This window comes from Mugil cephalus, chromosome 3 (genome assembly GCF_022458985.1).
Source record: "Mugil cephalus isolate CIBA_MC_2020 chromosome 3, CIBA_Mcephalus_1.1, whole genome shotgun sequence".
In the NCBI taxonomy this organism is placed as follows: domain Eukaryota; kingdom Metazoa; phylum Chordata; class Actinopteri; order Mugiliformes; family Mugilidae; genus Mugil; species Mugil cephalus.
In genome coordinates, this window is record NC_061772.1 from 7,460,155 (window position 1) to 7,486,139 (window position 25,985).

The window sequence follows — 25,985 nt, forward strand, 5'->3', positions numbered from 1 at the left end:
TGCGGTTGCTTGATTCACCTAACAGATGTATATTACCAAGCCTCCTTTGAGATTCAAGGACAAAGGCATTACAAGGAAAAGGAAGCAAGGGACTGAACACTGAACTGGAGGCTTGCTTTGCATTGTAGTGTTATAAATGACTCCGTTAGTGTTGGAGGACTCCTATAGTGGCTTGGAGGAACATATAAATGCAAATAGATAAAATCAAAGGGAAATCACAAATTGCTGTTTGTCTTCATTTTTTCCTATTTTATAATGGACGAGCCATGAGTCTTAACATCAGAACGTCATGATCAAAAAATGGTTATTCTTAGTACCTGACAGGTAAATGACAGAAGACAACAAAGTCGTCTCTGTTTGTATTCAGAGGCAGATATATAGGTGTGCATCAGCCAATCAATTACATCTGACAAGAGGATGTTTATGGAGTTTTACCAGCTTGAGTCTGGCCATTCTTCTTTTACAAATGTCCATGTTTAATGAGCAGATAGCAGCGCCTCGTCTTGTAAGCCTCAGTATCAGTGCAGCACTCCGTTTCCGTCTTCTGATCTGTCTGAGCCGTTGCAAGGTAAAGCAGAAAAACGTGCAGGTTCCAGGAAGGAAAGAGGAAAGTATTTCAAGTTAAGTGCACTATAATACACAAATTCCTGATGTTAGATAGGCCAGCCTCGATAAATGTTGCTCGGAAGGGACGGGAAGAGTTTCATAAGAGAGGTGAAACAGTTCCTGCAGACGCCCTGTAACAGTCACTTAAGTTAAGCACCAGTCTGCCAGGCCGCCACACAGTAAAACTCATCTATAATTTGTGATGAGTGTAATGCCATCTCCACTTCATGATTATGTGATATTCCTCACCTCTGCCATGGCCTATGAGGCCAAGAGCTGGCAGTCTTAATGAGGTGCCTCAAAGTTCAGCTAAGGGAAGACTGGTGCATGGGATGAGCGAGGTTTTTAGGAATTATGGAAGCTCCATGAACTAATAATAAACATTAAGAATATATTCAGGATGTTTTGTAATTTATTCCCCATGTAAACTACTTGAGAATTTTTCAAATCGGCTAAAATTGTAAGCTCATTCTAATGAGACATGGCCGCGGTGAGAACAGTAAGTCATTAAGTGCCTGCCCTGTGATACAGAACCCAAAAAAAAAACACTTGTTAAGGGAAGCATGGCATCCTGGGTTTGTCGAGGATTATGTCCAGCAGGGAGATCTCATGAGAGAGCCCCTTAGACTCATTTTCAGCAAAGTGCATCGCTATGCTCTTATGACTGGTCTAGATGTTATGAATAAGTAAATAACAACATTTTTTCCAGTCGTTTAATCTCTAAGCTCTGCAATTAGTAAGTCTGTAGTTTGTGCTGCCTTTTTTTCTGCCCTTATTATTGTTATTGAAATGTCACGCTCTTATTTAGCTCAAGGATGAATAATAAATAAGCTATAATTACTGTCTTGAATGAGCTGACGGCCTGGCTGGGTCAATGGCAAAGAGAGACCCCCCATCTTCTCTCTCTCGCTTTCTCTCTTCCCCTTCTTCCCCTTCTTCTCCCTCTCTCTCTTTAATTGGATCTTGTAATTAGTTTCTCTGATGGATCTGGGAGGTCTGAGGCATCCTCTACAGCGTTCATTAGTGTTCTTGGAGGAGGGTGCCGGCGTTTTAAAAGCTCTGCTTGCTCCGTCCCTCACATGTCATAACACTTGATACAATTCCGCCCAAATACAATAAGATCATAATTTCTAGCCTGCTTCAGTTTTGCCCATATGTTACCAAAACAAAGTAGCCCAGCACCGAGGGCCTCGAAGGAAACATTAAGTTTCTGTACATGAACATGGAAATTTCATTTATTTTAAGGTGAGGAAAGAAATGTGGCCTGCAAAATATGGAAAAGTGAGTGATTAATTCCTTGATTGTTGTTTACCGTAAATGAAGGAATAGAGAGTGAAGCAGTGCACGGCTGCAGGTAGCAGTTTGATCTGAAATCTGAGGTAAAATGTCTTTTGGCTCACTACTAGAGAGCTGACCAGCCTCAATAAAATCTTTTTTTTTTTTTTTTGAGATGCACACATGCACAACACACGCACACACACACACACAATGTTCAGACCTATAATATACAACCCCCCTCTAGCACCCCAACAACATTTCCCCCCTTTTCTTCCCCACCCTCCGCTGGCCAGGCTACACTAGACATCTCTCCCTAATCAGCAGCCTCGTCTCGCTCAGACTGGTTGCCATAGTAATATGCCGGCTGGTCGACATGGCAACCACTCTGAGGTCCACTATTAAATGAAGAAGAGTGGAGGGAGGGATAGGGAGAATGGAGTTGGGATGAGAGAGAGAGGAAGAACAGGAGAGACAGCAAGAGACAGGGAGAGATTGTCCAAGATGGGGGAAGGGGTATAAGGGGTGGGGTAGTGGTGGGGTGAGGGGGGGCATAGAAAAATGAAAAATGGGGGGAAAACCATAGAAAAATGAGTACAAGCAGAGGGAGAAGGAATAGGAGGGGCAGCAGGAGGAGATAGCAGCGCTATCTGTGCTACCTATTGCATTGTATGGTATTAAAAGCTTCTCATATGTGTCGCAACAATGCCATTAACCTAATGCATGACCTAATTTACTTAATGCCTTGCACTTATAAATTTATACACATGAAAAATGCATCTGCAGCCCGTCTCAACTTAGAGAAAGGACTGTAAATGTAATATCATGTTTTAAGAGCCATTTACCATATTATTGTCAGTCTCCATCAGACATACCTCCAAAATAAAACAAGTAATGTAAAATGTGTAATAAATATCAGTTTCATGGACTGCAGGCAGCTCGATACTAATGACCGGGGAAGCAATGAAGCAATGTGAAGTTTATGTTGGAAAAAGACAAAGGGGTGAATTTCTTACGGAAGAAAACTGGGATGCTTTATTTAATTTTACTGTATTTCATTTTATTTTACAGTCTGTCATATATCAATAATGCATTTCCATTTAAAACAATGATATTTTTTGGCAGGTGGAAGGTAAAATCATCTGTATGTTTTACCACCCACCAGCTTTAAAAAAAAAAAAAAAAAAAAAAAACATTTGACACCTCCTTCTCATTCCACCTGGTATGTCAGACTAGATGGAATATATGTAAAATGTGTCTGTAATTTGAAACTACACCTCAGGCCTGGCGGATTCTGGAGCCATTCTGTCATTGTGCCATCAGGGGTGCATTCTTTCCAAACTGAAGTGAAAATTCACCAGGGCACGCATATCTCACTGTGTCTCTAGTGCAATCTACCCCAATCACTCTTTCCTCACCCTTCCTCCCGTCTCTCCCCAACTCTTTCTTTCTCTCCCTCCTCATTTTTTATTTGCACCTCACCTATATCTCCATGTCTCCTGCTACCACTGCACATTTCTTTTCCCTTTTATCAGTTTTTTATCCCTCTTCTTCCTCTTTGAATGGATCTCTCTGTCTTGCTGTCTCTGAAAAGTCTGATTCTTTAATGAATGAAATGCCATTCCATCAAGATGCCACCGCAGCAGTAACACAAAATAGCATTTGTTGGCTTGTGTGTGAAATTCTTTTATGAATTGGAGCGCTCTCTTTTTTTTCCCCGGAGCATCTTATGAAAGATAGCTAATTGCATGTCCACATTGTACCGTCAGTCCCCGCTTCCCTAGTGCACCATTCAGAGGCAATTAAAGTGAGCTTAAACAGAGTAAGAAAGTGCGTCATCCTCTTAATGCAATTAAGGATGTGTGCACACAAACATACAGTAACAGCCTGAAACACAAAAACAGGAACACAAAGAAAAGAAGGCAGAAAAAAAAAAAGGCAAACGGAAAAGGTTAATTTATCAGGCATGAAAGCTCCCGGCCTGGTTGCATCACATTGACTTTTATAGTTTAGTCTTTGTTGTGTAAGTTGTGTTTTATGTTAAGATTTTATTCTTTAATGCAAACACAAAAACAAAGGCTTTTTGTCTAGATAAACTGCAACCATAGGGTTTACTTTGAAATACTGCAAACTCATCTGTAAGAAAACAAAGCTGAACACATTTTCTGTAGAACATACTTAAGCCAGTTTCCAATCTTAAGTGATGACATGTAAATCATGTACTGGAGTTAGAAGCAGAATCGCATTTAACAAACATGCCTGCATTTTTAGAACGTAATTTATTTTTGCAAGGTAGTTAGACAGAGCACACACCTTGGAGCGTGCACACAAACAGACACACGCTGCCTCCGACTCACAAAGTGAAGCGTCTGGCCTCCAGTCAGACACAAAGGATATTTTCACTGCAAGAGTCATGCTCAAACACTTAAGCACAAGCCTCTAATATACAGTATGTGATTACAAGCACTAGATGACCAGCTAAAATCAAGCAAGGCCGTATTACACCGCTGCAAACTTAAACCAATTTGAGAAGTGAATAGCTTCTAGTTGTAGGGTAATTTGCATGTGCAGACGCCTTGTTATTTGTGGGTAAATTCCACCCGTCCCTTCGTATTTTCGGTGGTTGTGATGTTTAATTTGAGCTAAGGTGGCAAAATCACTTCAGCCTTTTGAGACTCGGGAACATCTCTCACCACTTCATTCTCTCACTTTAGCGTTTCATGTGGTAGCGTCACCATCTCAACAGCTTCATTAATACTGTGTGGGGCAGCTAACCACAGCCAATCCAGGCCAAAGCAGACTAAACGCTGCCCTGTCAATGGAAGTTAAACAATCTAATACTACAGGAGCTACTTTTTTTACTACTGAAAAATAAAAAACGCTGCTAAATCGCTCCTATTCTTTGCTCATTCGGACAAATAAAGCACACACTTACATGACGCACAGGCACACTTATAGATATGACTGTGCTTACACAGGTCACAAGCAGCACTAATGCATAGACACAGAGCCATCGTTTGTAAGGCATGAAGGCTCCATAATTGGTATTGATCTGTAATTATGCTGTTTTCATCACTGATTGAATTTCCCTAAGTTTCTAGTCAAGTTCACTGCCTCGCAAGTGACAAAATGTCTTACAACAGATCTATTTCATCTGACCTATTCTGTCAGTGACTCGTCGTTAGCCATAAAGTACACAATGTCCACAGTGTGACAACGGAAGTTAACTTACACCCTGACACGTGCACAAACATAGGGTAACTGCTTCATTATTTTCTTTCTTCACCTTTTTCTAATTTAGTCTTAGCTTTGTTAGTACAGCTCAAACAATGACTACTAGGAATTGAAATGTGATGCAATATTTTGTCAAATCAAATGTGTTTTAGAGCATATCACCAAAGGACAAATTTGCAAAGTTGAAGTTCGGTTGTTAAAGCTATCCAATCTCCAGAGCCAAAACACTCGGCTTGTAATGACCATAGCATTGTTAACCTTTTTTATATACTTTTTATTTCCCAGCACTTTCATTAGCCTGGAAGTCAGCTCACAGTTGTCTGGCACACAAAATTTTAGTGGGGGAATTTTGGCCTAGAGTCGCTGAATTCAGATTTTTTAACAACAGCAAAATAATTTTAAAAGGACGAACAGTTAACAGCAATTAAGCCGTTCATCTAGAAGCGTTACGTCAAATCATTTGTTGCTTTGACTGATGTATCCAACTACACTGTCGTGTTGGCTGGGACAGGCCCTGTAATTAAATCCAAATGGACAAGAATTAAATCAGGTTACGTCAGGCTAAAGAAGACATCTGGTCTGGCTGAAAAAAGTCCACAATGACTTGAGACAAAATTCAGTCATTTACATTTAATCAAAAGCAGGATCTTCTCATCATCTCAGGCTAGGTGGTGTTTTTGAATAAGCCTAACCACATGCGGGAACCCCATGCAGCCTCTGGTGTGAGAGTCATGAACAGCCTACGCCCAACATCAACCTCAATCACCTCTTGCCTGACTTCAAAACAATTCATAAAGGCAACACTTCATTCTTAAAAAAATGCCTTTGAACAAAATCAAGCCGGTGATTATGCTCCAGATAAACTAGCTGGAAAAACAATTTAGCGGTATAGGAACGTAATGTCTAGGAGAGTGGGTTGAAAGTTCATATAACTACAGGAATTAGCCCTAAGTAGTCATACATTATACCTCAATGGCATTTTGATGCAATGAAGCCTATTATGGCTTTTCACTTGTTTATATATTTTTGCACACTGCTGTTTCATTAGCTTTTTCAACACAGAAAAGGTCTCTAGGTTTCTGTGAATATTATATAAAACCTATTCAAAGGTGGCACAAGTCCCTGTCAATACTGAGCCACACTTCAGAAGGGAAAACACACCAATATCTATTTAAAATCATCACAAGGGGACAAGGCATGCCCATTCAGCGCTGTCCATTGTGTAAATAAGGATGTTTGTTCTGCTGGACAACAGATATATGTTTGTTTTTGTTGTGAGCGAGGCTGGGGTATGACCTCTACATCCTGAGGTACAGTGTCTCTCTGTAACAGAGGTGACCATATGGGTTGTTAAGGTTGTAATCAGTTAGTGTCGAGGAGTCCAAACGCAACCTTCTCCTCATGCAATTAAAAAGCTGGACAATCTATTATACTCCAGAGTTTAGCTCCCAAATCCTGATAAATTGAAATTTATGATGCAAATTACTGCATGGTTTTAGATTGATCTACAGAGAGGGAATGGCAAAAATGGATTTGTCTTTGAGAGTATGTACTGTAAATGTGAATTGAAATCTATTAATCTGGATAAACCTGATGCTAACAAATGCTATAATTATCTCAAGATGGGTCAAGAATCAGTATATCCACAACTACAGTTGTACAGTTGACTACTCACATCATCGACAAACTGTGATCCAAGCCCCAAAGCCTCTGCATTCGTCCCTGTGCTATTGTTGTCTTAAAGCTAGCTAACACTTAGCTGTGACTACTCATTCTATAACTTAGTCACATTATTACAGACTCACTATTTACACCAAGTGGCTGACAATATCAACCAAAGAACATCCCAAATAAAAAAAAACGCAGATTTTTTTATGTCTGGAGAAAATGTGTTTGGCAGTTAAAAAGACAGACTAGACCGTCACAAGTTCCCATGTAGAGTCAATACAACTGTCCAGTGTATCATGTAACATTGTAGCCCTGGTGAAAATGGGGAAATCTCAAAAGTGTGGCGGCTGGATTATTTTAGCTGGTTTCCAAATATGCGCCACAACAATGGACAGTAACAGAGCAGATATACATGCAGACTATTCATAGCAGCCTCACAATGAACTACTTGACTGCAGTGGGAGCTTTGGCACCTCTGTAATTCATCCAGCAGAGTCACCATCACAGCCTATTCTGACACCAAATGTAAAGTCCAACTGCCCTCCAAATCCCTCCCAATTATAAAAGGTCCTTGAGTTGCTGTTTTGCCCCCTCTCCAGCTCCTGTCTGATTACTGAGTGTGGGGTGAGCTGCGCAGGCAATCAGCCGCAAAGCGCAGAGGACCGAAAGGACTGGGGAAAAAAAAAAAAAATCAAATCCAAAACACTGCAAAAAATAAACTAAAGGGAGACTACTGGACCGCAATTACAGGCCATCCAGCCAGGCCTCTGCTCCAGCACTCAAGAGCTGCCGTGATTTCCGACAGAAAAGGTTATTAGTTTTTATTGGAGGAAATAGATGCTGGGTGGCTTTAAATGGCACAGTAATGCGGGGGGGCAGGAGGGAGGCCTCCTGACCCAGGTCTCCCAAGGGTCCCATTGCACTGCCAGAGAGACACACAGAAGCCAACAGCCACCCTCACCCCTTCCCCCACCACTCGTGCCCTACAGCTCCTGCTTGAACCCCAAGGCAGTGGCCCGGTCTTCAGCCTTGAACTCGACCTGGAAAATTGCTTTATCTTTTTTCTCTTTAAGCATAAGCATCATTACTGATATTTCTACAGCCTCGCATTCTTCTAATTCCCCAACCTCGCAGGTGAGAATGTTTGAAAAACCCTCCTCTCTGTTTTAATATTTGATCAAAGTCACGCTTGTAGCCGCTTCCTTTGCAGTTTTGAAATATTAACCAAAACCCAATAAAAAACAACCCAATACAACAAAAATTAATTGTTTTGAAATTATCCATTTTCAGTCGGTGCTCGCGCATCTTGCACACACGTACACCGCGTGCCCCGGCCATAGGAGAGGAACATGCGAAAACATTGTGAGTAAGCGGCGGCGGCTGTGTGTGTGTGTGTGTGTGTGTGTGTGTGTGTGTGTTTGCTTGGCTCGGTGTAATGACTGCCTGCAGATTTCCTGTCACGAGCATGTGAGTCTGCGACTCCAGAAGGAGAAGGAGAAGTATGCGACCATATTTGCCTTTGTGCTGGGCTGCCAGTGTGTGTACTCTGCGGTGTGTGACATTATTTCAGAATGTGTAAGCTATGATCTGCCTGCACCAGATGAAGTGCTCTCCACAGGCGTTGGTGTGTCAGTGTCCAGACAGTAGTCAGACGTGTACGCTTTTATCAGCCAGAGGAAATACACTGAAATGTTTTAATGATTTTACTATTATTCCATGCATATGATGCAACAGCTCAGTCACTTAGGCGCGTAAAATGCAATTACTTTGATTATGAGTGTGTGTGTCAAAATATGTCACTGTATGTCAAAGTAGATAATATGTTAATGCTGTCTTTTTGTGAGAGTGTGTGCTTGCATGTGTGTTTGTCTTCATTGTGCTTGCTGCCGGTATGCTCCTATCCTAATCTGTATTCAGGGCAGGTAGACTCCAGCACGGACCCACAGCTCAGTAACTAATGGAGGGGCTGATGGGAGCCTGATGACGACCATGGGGCCATTTGTACACACACGCACGCACACACACACACACACACACACACACGGTGCACATATACAAACACAAACACTACGGCATCATGCAGCTAGTAGCCAAGCAAGTTAATTACATTGACCATTTAATATTGGTGATTTTTTTTTTCTTTAGTGCGTAGAGGATGCAATTTGATAAATTTTATCATCTTTCTGAGTAAGTGAGTAACAATTACAGTGCAAGACATCCTCCTTTTCCCCCGCTGGTTTTGCTGCTGCTGCCGCTGCTGTTGTTGCTGCTGCTACTTCTTAGATTTCTGTCTTTAATTGCCTCCACTACAAACTTTTCCTGTGAACCACTGCCCCTCTAAGTTGATTGCCAGGAAGTGCAGGGAATTAGAAAATTAATGTCACACTAGGGTCAGTGCATTAGAGCGCCGCGTACACACACGTGCGCGATGTGTTCGCTCTGTTCTGTCCTGTTGCAACACCTGCGACTTGAGTTTTACACAGGTGCTTAAATGCATTTTGTTTTGCAGCATTATTTCACTGCCTCTCGGGTTAACTGTCAAATGTTTGTCACCGTCTTCTTTTTAGCACAGAAGATTTGTGTAACACGGAAAATAAAAAAGGCTTTGCCCTAAAACAGCTCAGCAAAGTAAGTGAAATAGTTGTGTGTAGAGATAACGACACCCTCTAAAATATTACAGCTCTCCCATGTACATGCATGTCCACCTGCTCATCTCTTCCCATCTTTTATCTTTCCTTTCCTTTCCTTTCCTTTCCTTTCCTTTCCTTTCCTTTCCTTTCCTTTCCTTTCCTTTCCTTTCCTTTCCTTTCCTTTCCTTTCCCTTCCCTGAGCTTGGGCCAAAGAGCTGACAGCCAGTGACCTAGGAGTCTCCAAGGTTCCCAGGGAGAAAGGTAATGGGCCCAACCCCGGAACGCACTCTCACTCTCTGCACACATGGGGCTGCCGCCAGCTTTGATCCGGTAGCCCCTGCTTGGGTCTCCTGACGCCTGGTGAGGAAATTCATAGGAACAACTGGAAGAGGCCTGTGTTTATTCAACTCCTTTAATGAGGAGGGAGACGGATTATCGGGGGCCTAAATCTCCCCAAAAAAACACAGGGAAAGAAAACTGCTGCTCCTTCCAGATGTTGCTCTATCAGCGGTCACTCCAAAAGAATTCAAGAGAGAGGGGGAAAATAGAGAGAGAGAGAGAGAGCGAGACAGAGAGATGGGGAGCGGGATGGTTTCATTATGCAAGATGGGAACTAGTGGTCAGCAGGAGAATTTCCTTGTGTTTTCTCTGTTCTTCTGTCTGGCCAGATGTGGGAGCTGGCCAATCCTCCCTGGGTGAGCCCAGAGGAGAGCAGCCGCCCAGGCACAGTGGGGAAAGTTAGAGGCTCTGCAAGGGAGTGTGCAGACATGTGTTATTTTGTTGAAAGGGGGTGTTTAATGGTGTAGGTAACCAAAGCTCTCAAGCATAAGCTTTACTTTAAGCAATTTGTGCTGTCTCAAAGAGAAAAAGAAACTATTTCCTGAGCTTGTCATATGACCCACAGCGTGTTACTTTTTTTTTCAGCTTTTACACATAGCCTCTTTGTGATCCTAATTAACGCAGCGAAGCCAGTGACGTGGGAGCAGACGTATGAAGCCTGTCTGTCCCAGGGAATGAAACAGAAGCTTGATCCACACAAAGCAGAACATAACTTCAGGTGGTGGAAAGGCTGAAGGGAGCTTCAGTAGTGGCCACTCTACCTCCAGACACGAGGACGACGAGGGCGTCAGGCCCTTGACCCTTTTGCCAGACTACTGCCCAGATCAATACATCTCTCTATTGTCAAATCATTTAGGAGAGGATTACGGGTCAGACACTGGTCACAGATCCTCACACACAGAGGGCAGAGGTCACACGGTGGTGCACATTTGCATGTGATTTCCACACATCAGGTCTTGTTAAAAGATTCACCTGTGGCACAAACACTGGCTCACACTTTAAAATGAGCCCCCACCGCTCTACACGACGAGACCGTCCTCACATTTCTCTGAACGACTAAACCTTCTATGTTCACGGTCAGGTCAGTGACGGGTTAAACAAGGGTGTTCACTGTGTGAGATGGTTTGTGATAGAACAAGTTCACTAAACAACTGTATGCAAACAGAAAAAAACGCTGACAATCAGGTTACTGTATAACAGCTGTCCACAACCATGAGCATATCCATAAAGAACCTGTGCGTGCGTGTGTGTGTGTGTGTAGTCAAACAAATGATCATGCACATGCAATAATACTGAACAAGTGTTCTTCAAAGCTATAAAAATGACACTTGAGTAGATTATTGAATCAAACTAAATAAAGTACCATTTCACTGGCGTTGATTAGAGCAATTAGAAAAAATACTTGAACTGTCAGTTATGTTGAACCACCATAAATTATCTCATAAGAACAACTTGAAGTCATATAATTATCAGCTTGCCTCAACATCAGCACAGCTCTAACATGAGTAATTTAAAAGCCTGAATATGTATGTGAGATTTGTGTGGGCAATGCTGCAAAGCTTCGTATTTTTGTTTTTAACCTTTGCACAATTCACTGGCAAAAATCACTGTTTGATTTTCTAATATCCAGGAATGATTTGACTGTTTAAACACTTATTGCTGAAAACACAGAATGTTATTAATATTGTAAAAAATAATAAATGGTCGTTAAAATGTAAAAAATAACAATAATAATTAAGATTTTTGTCATATATATTATATTTTGTCATATTTACACATGCTATATATGTACTGTGCTGCCCTGTTTACATAGTTGCTAATGTGAAACACAGTGTGCTACTGGAGGATTCCATTAGAGGGCGCACAGTAGAATTCAGTGTAAAGAACTGACTTATTGTTCCCTTGTTATCATATTATTTTGGTAAAACACTGGTCTCTGTGGGCCGTTGTTAAACAACAGTAATTAATCAGTCTGATGACCCATGAAGAAAACACCATTCCTTTCACTTTTCCAAAATTTTATGCTGTGCGTAGGCATACAGTCTTTATTTGTTTGTTTGTTTTTTTACCTGACTTCAAAAATGGCACATATCACTTATCAACTGCTTTTTTTTTTTTACAAGCATTTTTATCACATCATAGATGTGCAATTACTAAGTTAATGTCATTTACATCCCCACACTACCCCTTGTATTCATTTTATGTTTCCACCTTGCACGTGCATAACCAAAGCAAAAAACATCATCCAGATGTTGATTTGCAAACTATGAGAACAAGGTAATGTAGACCTTGTTAACTTAGACCATCACTGCTTTTCTGCCCAGCAGTTGTGCAGATGTATTGCATTGTATTGCATCATGGGTATCAGCACACGCCATTCACAGTTAGAGCAAACACTGTATTTAGAAGGACATAACTACCTAGTTTTTAATTTTCAAACAATTTTAAGTTAGGAGCTATTTCAGGTTGTGATTTTGCGGTACTTCCCAAAGTGTTCCAAAAAAGAAACATTAACCGTGATATGGATTTTTGGACAATCATAAGTTGTTTTGGGAACAATGTAGATGTAATAGATGCACCTGTAAAGACATTCTACACATGCACTCTCAAAATATAAACTCCATCACTTAACCTGATATAGCTCCTTGGTGAATAGTGAGTTTATTTGAGATTAAATCTAAAAACTGAAAACTTTCCTTAATGAAAGTATTAGCCCCCGAGCCTCATAGAAGTAGTGAAACCACAATGAAAAAAAAATTTAAAAACATTTGGAAACACTTACCAACTGTGAAGGAAGCTTTTCTCTGCTTTTCTCCTGCAAAGCAAAAAGAGAAGTGCATCATTGTCTGCACTCTTCAATTGTATATCCATCGAGCAATTATCTCTAAAGAACCATAGGTCTCACTGTTCCCGTTACTTTATTACATTTGTTATTCATAACCTTTTGCCAACATCCTTCTTAGTGACCAATAATATCTGCCCTCAGGCTTTACTAGCTGGCAACAAGATTTTATATATGAATGGATAAAACCTGTATAATCTGAAAACCTTGGACAGCCATTATCATTATATTGTTATTTTGCACTCATTTTTTTTTTCCTTCAGGCTCTGTACTGTTTGTTATGAAGTTATATCACAACCTGAGGGCAAGGAAAGGACACTCCACAGACACATTATGCATAAAACACATAAAAGCCACCTAAAAGAGAAAGCAACAAAAAAAGATAGATGCAAATCAAAAACTACTCCCCTTTTAAACATCCATTGAATTCTCATGTCAAAATACTGTTATACTCCAAACGAGAGAAAACACACGCTAACACACTCCAGCGCATTGTTCATTATTATTCCAAAATTTCAGTTCTCTTTTCAAATAATTAGTCTCCCCAAACATCTTTACCAAAGCAGAGAAAATAATCCCTAAGACATCTCACCAAGCTGCTGCGTTTTATGCTGCACACTATTAGATGCTGCAAAATGCCGTCCACTCACATACGGCTTTATAAAGAGCTTTTCATCTTGTGCTACTACTCAAATTTCATTTGTAATATGCGCAGGTGTTTTTTCTTGTTCTGTTTGTGTTATATATAATTGTGGGCATGTGTTTGTGATAACTTGCAGCAAAGTAACTTGTTAAAGATCCCATTTTTGTTTCAGCAAGTTAAAGAAATGTGTTATTGTGAGTGCCTTTGGAATGTTTCTCTCCGACTCTTTTGCAGGCAGACGCACACTAAAGAAAGGTATTTAATCCTGCGGACACGTCAGTGCACGTGTGTAGCTCGGTAGAGAGGACATCCTTTATGTATCTGAGGTATATACATTGTTCTGAATTTGAGGGTTAAAAGGACAAAAACAATCAAAAGCAAACGGTGTCTGGCTGATATAAAGCGCAAATTGGCTGTAAAGAGCCCTGCTTCATCCTTGAGGAAGCACCAGAAATCCAGTTTCAGAACACTGGTGGTGAGGTCCATCAAGGAGCAGAATGATGGCCGGGGCCACAGCTCCAAAGTAACAACGACTAGTTGTCAGAACGAAAACTGAGGAGGGTCTTACAGGCGCACAAACGGACATGTGAGCAGATGGAGGAGATGTAGCCAGTATCAACGTAGCATCTACTTCTTTGTCGATTCATCTGGATGTGGAATGTGGATGGAAGAGCTACGACTTGCTAGCTTCTCTGACAAAGCTTAAATATGGATATGGGTAAGGAGAAAGCACATAAAAAAAAAGCTTTAAACACACCATAGCTGACTTAAGATGCTTTCAACACACTCAATGGTTGCTCTCTGGCAACACTACCAACGTGCCACCCAGGAACTGCAAAGGCTCTAGTGAGATACTTTTCTCAATTACCACTGTAAGTCTTAAGTCTTAAGAGTAATAAGAGTAACTTTGATTGAGAGACCGGCACACCTGCACTTGTAACAAATGTCAAACAATACTAAACTAAACAGCGGGCATTGCCAAAAGCAAACCCCACTGGATGCTGCTGTGGGGTCATAAACTTTGAAGTTGAAAACGTAATGTTCAAGAGGGGAAGTCTCTATCTTGACAATGATTTCCTTCCCCCTCTTCATTTATTATGAAATAATTGCTGACAGTACTGCACATCCCCGGCGAACAATAAATAGTTTCATTTTGGTGAATAAGCCACAGCTAAGAGAGCATAATTGCTCACTGCACTCCGGCAGCAGAAAAAGTTTTGCCTTCAGATGCACTGAATAAAAGACAAACAGACAAATTATTTGACCAATAATAATAATAATAATAATAATAATAACAAACTGAACATAAAAACCTGCACACAGCACACAGGATTTGCGGCGACAGTCGGAAACAAATCTACAGTATCCCCCGCGGTGATGACATTAAAGCTTTTATTTTAAATTATATTATTAATGCTGGACTTCCCTGTTTCTCGGTACAGTATAGTGTGACGATGCCAATCAGCCTTTAACCCCTGCCCTTAGACAAGGTAAAGGCATCCATTCCCCTGACTCCAGGTCAGTAAGTAAGCTTGTATTTTTGGATAGCTGCTGCCGATTGTGTGTGTACTTTAATAAGCGGGCTGCAGGTCAGGCAGATTTATAGGCCCACGGTGGGGTGGAGGGACCAGGCTCCCTTGGCCTCCAGCTTCCCTCTGCGCCATTACGCCAGAGTGAGATATAGTGGGATATTGATCCCAATGCCACTTCATTTCGCAATAACTATTACACGATATTCTCCCGGGCTGCGCGTGTCTCCTGATTTATGCTGCCTTGCTATTTACATTAGCAGTAAGTGTTTTTCTATACCAACTGAGGAGGGTCTTACAGGCGCACAAACGGACATGTGAGCATTCACATTCCATGCCATACCTGTCTTTTTTGCTCCCTTTGATGCCTTTACACAGTAGCAGGGGTGCTTAACACAGCGCTGCGTGCCAGGTGAGCAATGGAAAGCGCACACATAAACATACTGAAGAATACATCCGAGCCTTCATTACAGTTGTACGATTGACCTTGAGGAAATGTTATTCTCTGCATTATGTCTTATTTAAAATACTGGCTTCATCACATCTACTCTTTAGAACGCTGTTATATTAAGGAACGCACTTTGAATTATTTTTCATTCACTCACTGGTCAGGGCCGTGTCGTGTCGGCATAATACAAAAGAGTTTTTTGTTTAATTGCATAATTACTTTCCTTTAAATATTAATTAATATTACCCAGCCACTCCCCGTGACTCCGTGGAGGACAAGCGCTTATAGGAGATAGCTACAATGTTCACGGTACCAAAATACGAGTTCAATATCAGATGGAGGAAGTACATTGTCCTACTATGCACGTCTTTCTCCGAAACAAATTGAACTGAAAGTAGCAAATTCCCAAATTATATCATATGAAAGAAGTTGCTGGTATGATGAGGGCAATTAGGATAAGCAGCCTGTGCCCCCTGAGCTCGCAACACAACCAGCTGCAGACTCCAGAGCTGGGCCTTTGCCAAAGTGGCTTCCCTCGCAGTGCCAGGCTGGTGCTGAGTGTTTGTTTACACACAGAGGAAAGCTGTGTCAGTGGCAGAGGAGCAGACGTGAACGGGGAGGAAGGGTGGGAGAAAGACCCTGTGCGGTGCCGACATTCCCACAGGCATCCCCCACAGGAGGCACTGCGCCTCAGATGCTGTTACTACTACATTATGCCACAACAAGAAAACAAAAGGACTAATGACCCTTAATTGCTTTGGAGCTGTTTAAAATCAGATGAGTGTCACATAAGGTGGAGTATGTAAATCAAACACCCACCCCCCTCCTCCCTCCCTCCTTGTCCCTCTTCCCAGTCTGCCCCCTAAGCTCTCTCCCCTGGCACAATCAAGTCTTTTTCTCATAAGGGGGCGGGCAGCTTAGCAGGCTCGCTGCCAAGTGCGCGGAGCTGGCAAGCGTGGTAATGTGCAGACACTTGTTGCTACAATGCTTGCCTGTTACACCGGCACATGGTAGAAATGGGGCGGCTGAGGGGCTTGTGTGAGGAGCAGATGGGCATACTATAGCCTCCACGTGCTTCCATATTAAACATGGCAGCAGAAAGGAAGCGTGCGCCGCTCTCCGCTTTCAAAGCTGGCAGACACTGTGTGCATGTCTCATTCATTAAGAGGCCCATTCATATGCAACACGAAGTTTGATTGTACACAAATGCCCCAACGGGGAGGGAGGGGGGGTGGGCAGTTGCTTGCGCTTGTTTGAATGAGTGTGTTTGCATGTCTTTGAAGGTGACTCGGTTTGCTTTGTGCACCCTTAAATGGATTATATTGGGTTGAGTTGAGATTGGAGATTGTGTACTTTAAAGTGAACGGTGGAGGACGCTCTAATAAGCTGCCTATGCAAAATAAAAGCGGTATTTCTGAAATTTCGATAAAGGACAATTTGCACGCTTTGTGCGTGTTTTTCCATTGAAAGGTGTTTTGTGAATGAGACGGAACTCTCGTAAAGTCTCGTCTCGCGATATCCCGCGATCCTCTTAAATTTTCGCCGGACGGACTTCAAATGAACTGGTCACATGACCCCGTGTCATCTCCAGTGTTTCCATTGCACTTTTGCGACCACTTGTTATATTGAGGCGTCTGAAAAAACGCCTCATGAGAGTGTGAAAATGTGTCAGTGATATTTGAGAGGTTTTTCAAAATGTAGGCATTTCCATTATCATTGTTTTTTATTAAGATATTTAGGTTTTGTGTGTTTCTAGGGGTAATGGAAATGCAACAATAAATAGATACAATTTTTTACACAGCTGGGCAGAGATATATCTGTTAGAATATTCATAACTGTATTTATGAAAAAAGGAAAAAAAAAAATTTGAGCCTATATTGTATACAAAGTATTTGCCATATTTATTACCAATATACTTTATTTTAGAATAATATATCACAATTCTGTATAGAACATTCTGAACTAGAAGCAACTAAACCTTATTTTACTTGTAATACAATAAAACAAATTTATAATAAAAAATGAAATAAAAATGAAATTTAAAAAAAAAAAAAAAAAAAAACAGCAGCTAAATAATACGAACTGCAGTGTTTGAATATTGCAGATACTGTCACCAGGCAGATGTTTTAAGCCTGTGACCCAGAGAGAAGTGAGCGATGTATTCCTGTGGCCCTGGTGTCCCCCTGCTCCCACCACACCCATTAACATCAAGCCTTAATGCATTTCCTATACCTGCATGCTCTTCTGTTATATGGTGTTTCTGGTGATTTAAAGACAGCAACAAACCTGTCCCATTTTCAGAGTGACAATATTGATAGACTGTCACTTCAGATTGTAGGTAACTGCTAATGGTTATTTTATGGTGCATATGTCAAATCTGATGTGTACATTTTTTATTTATTTATTTATTTTTTTTGTCCTGTCCCACACTGTATCTTTCCTCTGATTGCCTTCAGATCACTGTCACACTTTTATTAGAGCAAATCCCCTTTCTACATCGTAACGTTAAAAATAAATTGACCTTTTAGAGGAGTGACCTGCCAAGTTACAAATGTTTTTTTTTTTGAATATGTAATTGATTGTGGACCTTTTGTACATATTGTTAATAGTGGCATAATATTCACAGTGTCCTGCAGTGCAAACGGCTGATTCCTTTTGTCCAGGACAAAGCCGTACACAAAGCTGAATACATAAGTGCAAACATCTAAATTTATAGCAGCGGATTCAGGGCAAACAAACATCGATAAAGCATATATGGTGTGCTGAAAACCCGGCTCCCAAAACAAAATGAAACACCGCCTCCCCTTCACCCCTCCACTCTTTATCCACTCCATTTTTTTTCTCCCCATGAACCTGTATCCCCTCTTGTCATGGATTAGCCTCCATACTTGCATGAACAAAGACTCAGTCAGCATGTGTTTATGTGTTGGTCCACGTGTTGTGTGAAGAGGGAATGGGTCTCCCACTTATGTCCAGATCTTAGAGGACCCCAATTTGTTAGGCATTAATCAGAACACCTGCTCAGAGAGCACCCTGTGTCAGTGGCTCACTTCATGTCCCATTGGTTTACCGGCTGCCAGTTTTTTTTTCCCCCCTCCACTTCAGTCATCAGTATCATTTGAAATCAATTTAACGATTGTGCCTGAGACTGATTTGAGTATGCAAATGCTCCAAGTGGAGAAAATAAGTAAGCAAAATACAAAAACATAAGGACAAGAGCGGGGCCAAAAAGGCCAAGGAAAGAGGAACTGGGTACTCTGCATCGCTCTGGCATTAAAACACAATAAGTCATCAAGTGCTGTTCCTGCATATGGGTGTAAACAAAAGAGGAAAAAAAACAACAGCAAAAAGGCTGAATTTGGGTTCACAATAAAACAATGACACTACCCTCCTGAAGGACAAGGTGAGCGCAAGAACAGTGTTTGAGGAAATAAAAAAAAGGATAAAACGCTGTGACAGGCCAAGGAAGACTAGGTCAAAGAGAGGCCAGGAAAGAAAGGGAGTACAAGAAAGAGGTAGCAGAGAAAACAAATGAATAAATTCATGGGGCACAAAATGAAAAGAAAGACGGAGGGGAGTGGAGTAAAGGAAGGGGCTCAGAGTCATCAGTGGAAGATTTTTATTGTCCGGACACTGGAGGCGCACACAAAAGCACCGGGAAGATTCAATTAAGTATCATATGCAGTGACCTTATTGCCATGGTTACGGAACAGTGCAAAATATTAATCAAGCCTGCACTTCCAACAAGGAGAAAGATGGTGGAAGGAAAGGTAGAGGGAAGACGAGAAAGACAGAGGGTGGTAACAGAGGGAGACGGGATAATGGCACGGTCTCTATATGTGCTAGTGTGTGCTTTTGATTTTACGTGTTTTAATGAGTACCGTTGCAAAGGTTCAAGACTGCCCCTTCCCAGCTTTAAGAATATGTATGCCGACACTGACACTTTTTTCCCCTATCAAAATATATTCTAAAATGGGGGAAAAAGCTGCTCCTCTGTCCCTCATTTACTCGAAGAAGAGTCACAAATGTGATATGAACTCGATTCGGAAAACATTTCATACAGCGGTAAATTCACTTTCCGGTGACAAAGATTCGTTTCAGGTCTGTCCCTATGTCTCGAATTCCATGTGCCCGAATGCCTGTTGATGCTTTCTTAGTAAGGAAATAAAACAATCCATCCACATCTACAATCCATCTCACATGCGTCAATCCATTAATAACAACTTGCAAATGTTTTCCACATGAAAATGTTTTCATCTACCAGTGCGTGTGTTTTTTTTTTGTTTTGTTTCTTTTTTTTTTCTTCCCCGTGTTAGGGTACACTTACACATGGCTCGAAATAAATTCTCTAAAAACTAGCTAGCACATTGTCACAGGCTCAGACACAAAAATTATGACGATCATTTTCAATCATATTCCATTATGATGTTCCTCTCAGTCACATTTCCCTGCACACTGCAGAAGGGGAAAGTTGAAGATTGTTCTGTTTGATGAAGCTGTAGAGTGTTTGCTCGCTGTCTGCAGGGACTGTCTTGAAAACAATCTATCTGAAACTCCCCCGCTGAGCAAAATGTTAAATAAACAAAGACAGGGATAAACAAAATCCCTCCATTTCAATGTCACTGAGAAGAAAGCCAACATTTTAATGCTGCGATTCTGAACAGGAGGTGGCAGCCATAACGAGATCATCGTTTAAACTTTGGACACATGGTGGAGTTATTACTTTTCTCAAAAATGGTTAATTATAAATGTGGCAAATATTGAAAATAATTGCATGTTCTTGTGTCAGCCCTGAGGTAGAATGACAATCACCAGTTCCCTAACATGCCCCTCCTTCAGGAAGAACAACTTTAAATTTCTCCTGATGTTCACAGTGATTATTCTTTTAAATACATTGTTGTATTTATATTGGTACGCTTTGCAGAAGAACCTAAAAAGTGAGTCAAAATGAAACTAGCTGCAGGTTTAATATTACCACACATAAAAAAACATCATATTATAATTCACACTGTAGTGATGCAGAAAATGAGGTGCACAGGACCTATAATTCAGTGTAAAGCAACAGTATAAACAATCGGTACATATTTCTTGTTAACTAGTCTCTCTCTTTGTGTTAAGTCACCATGGGCACATATGAACTGTGGAGTACCCCAGGGCACCATCTTTAGTCTACTTATCTTTCCCCTTTAATTACTCCAATAGGATATACAATTCCCAAAGACAACGTTAATATTCACACATATGCCAGCTTCCTCTAGTCATCTCCAACAACAAGCAGGACGCAAAAAGTTGCATAATTAAACTCATCATTCTCTGAACTACATGTCTTTAAATTTAACATCAAATGAACAGTATAGGTTCTAATTGCAGCATGTAATTTAAACTCTAATTTAAACTCTTTTAACATTGACTTCTTCAATTCACTTCGTATTTACTTACACCATATCTGTGATTTGGACTGCAGTCTACAAAGAACGCTGCAGCTAGGATTAGAGAAAAGAAAAGATATTATTCCTGTCCTGGCGGCTCCAATATCCAGATACTAGGGATGCCAGTGCTTTCTTCACAAAGACTCCTTTCCTGCCAGAGGAAATTAAGCAAGCCACCTGAGTTGCATCTTCAAGTCTCAATTAAAACACGGCTTTTTCTTGAACTGTATCAAACAGCACTGCCTGTCTTCTAGAAACTTCAAACATCCATCCATGCTGACTGCATTATTTTCTATTCCATCTGGCGTGGCATTTTTGCCTAACTAATGTGATACTACATCATGTGACATAGTTCATAAACAACACAGAAATTCATTTTCTAATTTATACCACCAGGCTCCTGGTAGAGACACACCGTTTGCACTCTTCTAACTTTCTTTTACAAAAGCGACACCATTACATCACAAGTTAACTACTGAAACTATGTGCAAAATATATATATTTTTTATATAAAATTTAGTTTTCATTAAAGCATGAAAAAAGAGTTTTGAGCCACAACCCAGAACTTAGATGAGAGAAGTTTTTACATAAGCTGCTGCAAGTTAGCTCTTTTATGAATGATTTGCAGAGTGACGGGCAGTGGTCATGCAGGAAATCAGCCAATAAAAGTTATAACTGAGTGATTTGACTTCAGCATTGGTTCCATCCCCTGACTACTCTAATCCTGAGCCTTAGTGTCTGAAATTCCCCTGCCCGTCCCTGTGGCAGTGTCTGCAAGGACCTATGGGCGAAACGCAGACTGAGGTGTAACAGGAGAGGGCCCGAGCCGAGAGGCTGTTAAAGCGCCTGATGTGACCATGACCACTTCCAGAAACAATTTAATTCCACAGCTTCAGCCATCTCCAGCTGATCTACTCCTCCAAGGTCATTAACTGTGCCACAGAAGGTCACATGATTAATGAGTGACAGACCCTCTGGTGCAATAACGTGTATGAACGTGGCCCATTAATTAGACAGGGGGGCCAGAGAGAATGAATGGCCAGGGACAGCTTGGCCCCCTCACAACCCTGTCCTTCCCAGACCCCATTTTTCATTTTCATCTACACAAACAGACACATACGACCACATAATATTCCCAAAGTACCACGTGTCCCTCAACCTTCCTAAAACAAAAAAAATCTGATCTTCCAAATAATAATAATAATAATAAAAAAAAATAGTCAGTTCAGTAAAAATGATTGGTAAAGTTAACAGTGTTGATTGTAGAGTAACATTTAAACACAATTTAAAAAGCAAAAGGTTTTTGAGTGGTCACGGTTCAGCGCAACTAAAAAGGTCCAACTGCTGCTTAGAAGTGCTGTAAAGCACTGGCCTCAGGTTGATCTGGGTATCAAGGATCTGAATGTTGTGTTGTTGCAGATCTTTTCCAGGACTATGATAAGCGCTGTGCATTACTGAGGGCAATCTCCAAGAGGAAATGAAACATTCTGCTGCCACAGGCTGGCTTTATTAGAAGACAACAAGTCCGGCCTCTCAGGATATACAGATCAGGAGATTTAATTGATGCTGACCGACAGTCAATGCACTCCTATAGCTGGAAGAAACAAGAGTGTTTAACACTGCTCCACTGTAAATAGTATTCATTTCTAAGTCTAATCAACTTAATGCAATTCCAATAAGTCCATTTCTTAGAGTGGCCTTGTTGATTTGAAACCTCATAGCCCTCTGTTTTATTTTCACCAGCACCAACAAATGTAATGGCTGCTAAGTATATTGGGCAATAATATACAAATGCTCTACATCCAATGCATGCATTTCAATTTTACCTTGAGGTCACAGCATTGTGGATGTACCCTAAGGGGTCATTAATCATAAATACATACACTGTACGTAATAACAACCAGTAGAGAAAGAGACTCCGGGGAAGGTTTCCAATGAGGAAGGACACAATGGCTATGTACATAACCAAATCTCATCAGTTCACCCACCGCACCTGGGTCAGTGTTTTCCCGAAGCTCACGCACAGTTAGGAATATGTATACAGAGGCACAATTATAGCAGTCATTGTCCCAGAAGCATAATAAGAGGTGACATGGTGAGCCAAAATCGTACCAACCAGGAAAACAATATTTTTGGAAATACGAAAATGTTGCGATGCATTTTGTTTGTGAAACGAGATGAATTCTAGGTCACGAGATATCCATCTGTAGTTATGAATATGGAGGAAAAATTATTTATGAGGCTTGTTGATAATAAACATAATTTTGAAAGGTACGTCTGACATTTTTATAGTACTTTCTTACAAATGCACAACAAACATAATATACAAAAAAAAAAAAAAAAAAACCTTCTTCCATCTTATCAAGCCCTTGACCCTTCTGAATAAAGCATCTCTCTGGAGATTTGACACACATCTCTCAGCACACATCTGAAGGCAGCCATGAATGTTGTGTGCCCTCTGATATATTTTTAATATTCAGATCATATCAAATATGTCCTCTTTCAATAATTGATCTATCTATCTACTAGCAACATATCACACGCTGAGCTTTGGTATGTGATTTCTATGCCCCAGCCTGTACATCTTCCTCCCTCTATTGGATATGATAAGGAGGGCACAGGCTGCTCCCTAGATGGGATGCACTTGGCCAAGAGATCTACTCTCAGAATGAGCCCGCAAACCACAAACTGTCGGTCCATAACACTTTAAAGCTGCATTCGCCGTCTCTGCGATCAAATGCCACAGCTTGGAAGAGAATAATTAGAGTAGGATACAGCGTATGTCTCACTATTGTTGCCCTTGTATTTATTGCAATTTAACGTAAATAAATTTTCAATTTGGCAAAATATATGGTCAAAATATAAAATTATAGTATTTAAAATGCATTGTATTGCTTGGCAACATCCTGCCTGAAAAGGCATTCACATTTGTAAAGGTTATACACGCACTTAGGCATTTGGAAATGACAGTCTGTAAAACAAATATCTATTGTGGAACATATGAGCTAAAACATTTCTTTTTCCAAAGGAACACGGCGCAATGCAAACATATCAGTCTAATGGATTGAGTGTTTTTCATCCTGTCTTTTGACCAACAGCATCTCCTGTGGTGGCTCATTTCCTTAGTGCAAGAGGTTCCCACCCTCCATCGCAGCCAGGCTTCGGGGGGCATGGCGGAGAGAATACGAGATGGAGGGAAGGAGCAAAGTAGAAGAGGGAAGCCATGCTGGGAGAAAGGAAATCTTCCATGTGCAGAAGCAGAGTGGCTAGAGGACATTTCACGCTAATGGCGGCCGGGCCAATTGAAATGACTGCAGCACTGCATGATTTGAAGGTCAGGAGACAGCGGATTATATTCCAGTGGTGGCGGAGAAGGATTGGAGGAGTAAAATGGTGCCTCCCAACCTCCCTGCCCCTCCTCCTCCTCCTTCTCCTCCTCCCCCTCCTCCTCCTTCTCCTCTCCTGAATTATTGCAGAATGGCCAAGATGGAATCAACATAGCACCAAACCCCACCATCATCACTCTTGCACACGGCACACCATGAAACACATATCATTGCTCGGGTCTTTTCTGCACCCCGCACATCACCATGAGAAATTCTGCCTGGGGAAAATTCAGAAGCTCAGTTTGTGAAACTAAACAACACAACCAAACCACCCTGGACACTCTGTTTTCGCACTTTGTCACCGTGCACGGGCAAAATAAAGGAAATTAAATTAATTCCACTATATGCAATAATGCATAAGGTCAAGAACAAGTTAGGATAAAATCCTGTAGAAAAGATTACTATTTTGTTTGTGGGGACCAAATAACAATTACTCCTTTTCGGTAAACTGCCAATGCTCTTAGTTTTATCCTTGAGAGGGCATTCTGAACAAAGAATTAAATTTTCTCCTGTAAACATGGGTGACACACTAGATAAAACAATGTGGCTGAAAGAGCACACTCTTTGCTCAGGCTTACAGATGAGGGTGCAAAAGTTACTCATACGTGACAAAAGCATAAAGTGATTATGCACATGACTGCAGTAATAAGCTGTAATAAGATGTAGGATGACCATACATATTTACTCCAGACTTTGCGCGAGGCAGGCCAACGTGATTGCCTTGTATTTTTAGCCAGTGGATATTACGGATTTAAGGCAAAAGAACCTCCAGCCTGACATGCAAACAAATATGGCAACAGCAACAAATGAGGCAACAAGGTTGTCAAGCAGAATTTCATAAATCAGGGACATTAATGTAATTAAACTAATCCCTTGTAGGCATCAGCTTCTCTAGCTGCTTGATGCGATTTCAGAACTTCTAGAGGCGGTGCAATTTTTCACAGTCTCCATTAGACAGGGCACATTGTCGCAGGAATTGTGACCATCAAACCAAATCAGACTTACGGACGCACCTGTTTTAGTCAGACGAAAAACAAAAAGGTTCTGAAGCAGCAGTGGCGTTTTTTCTTTTTTTTTCTTTTCCTTTTTCTTTTTAGATGCAGCTATGCAGCTATTTCCAGTATCAGTAAACAGCATATGCTGGTGGGCGGCATCCAATCCCTGGTGTTCTACAACACTGACAGCTGAGAAGTGGTCACCTTATAGGAGGAGAACAGATGTCAGTCTCTGGAAAAAGCCAATGGGCGAGTTTGTGGCAGTGAAGGAGAAAGCAAAGGCACTAACTTAAAATAGTCATACAATTATGAAATCATAACAAGTCAATCAGTGAATTTAAATACCTCACCTGCAATATTATGCATTGCTATATAAAGTGGACTTAGCTTCATAGAAAATGGAAAGAAAGAAAGAAAGAAAGAAAGAAAGAAAGAAAGAAAGAAAGAAAGAAAGAAAGAAAGAAAGAAAGAAAGAAAAATTGAGCTTGCACCCCTTGCACACTTCTATATTTTTATTGCCTCCATATATATATATATATACAGAACACTGTGCATATGCAGCAGAAATCTCATTTAAATATGTTATTTATTCATCATATTGAAAACAGGAAATTAACAAAGCTATGGGACTTCAAAATCATCTAAATCATTACTAAATAGAATATTAAAACCCATGAATCAATCAAAACATAATGCAATTTAATAAATAAATGAATACAATGAAATATGAATGTACTGAAAATATGTACTAAGATAAAAACTGCATGGAACATACTAAACATTATTTCTTTGTAAAACTGTACTGTATATTACGTTTGGTCAACATTTTAAAAAGCGTGCTACGAGTTGGGAAAAAAAAATATGAATGAAATTAATGAAATTATGTAGGATTTCCATGATGATGCAAGATCAGTAGTGCACGGGACAGAGTAATAAGGACAGTGATGGCGTTAAAATGCTC

At 40.8% G+C, this 25,985-nt stretch overlaps 1 protein-coding gene across 3 annotated transcripts in view; it reads right to left on the reverse strand.

Annotated features, from left to right (window-relative positions):
* Positions 1 to 25,985, reverse strand: part of zfhx3b (zinc finger homeobox 3b) — a 316,707-nt gene that overhangs the window by 168,621 nt on the left and 122,101 nt on the right. For all 3 annotated transcript variants that reach the window (XM_047580259.1, XM_047580258.1, XM_047580260.1), the window contains one exon: positions 12,535 to 12,567. The gene's annotated coding sequence lies outside the window, so the exon portion shown is untranslated. The remainder of the gene's footprint in view (positions 1 to 12,534; positions 12,568 to 25,985) is intronic.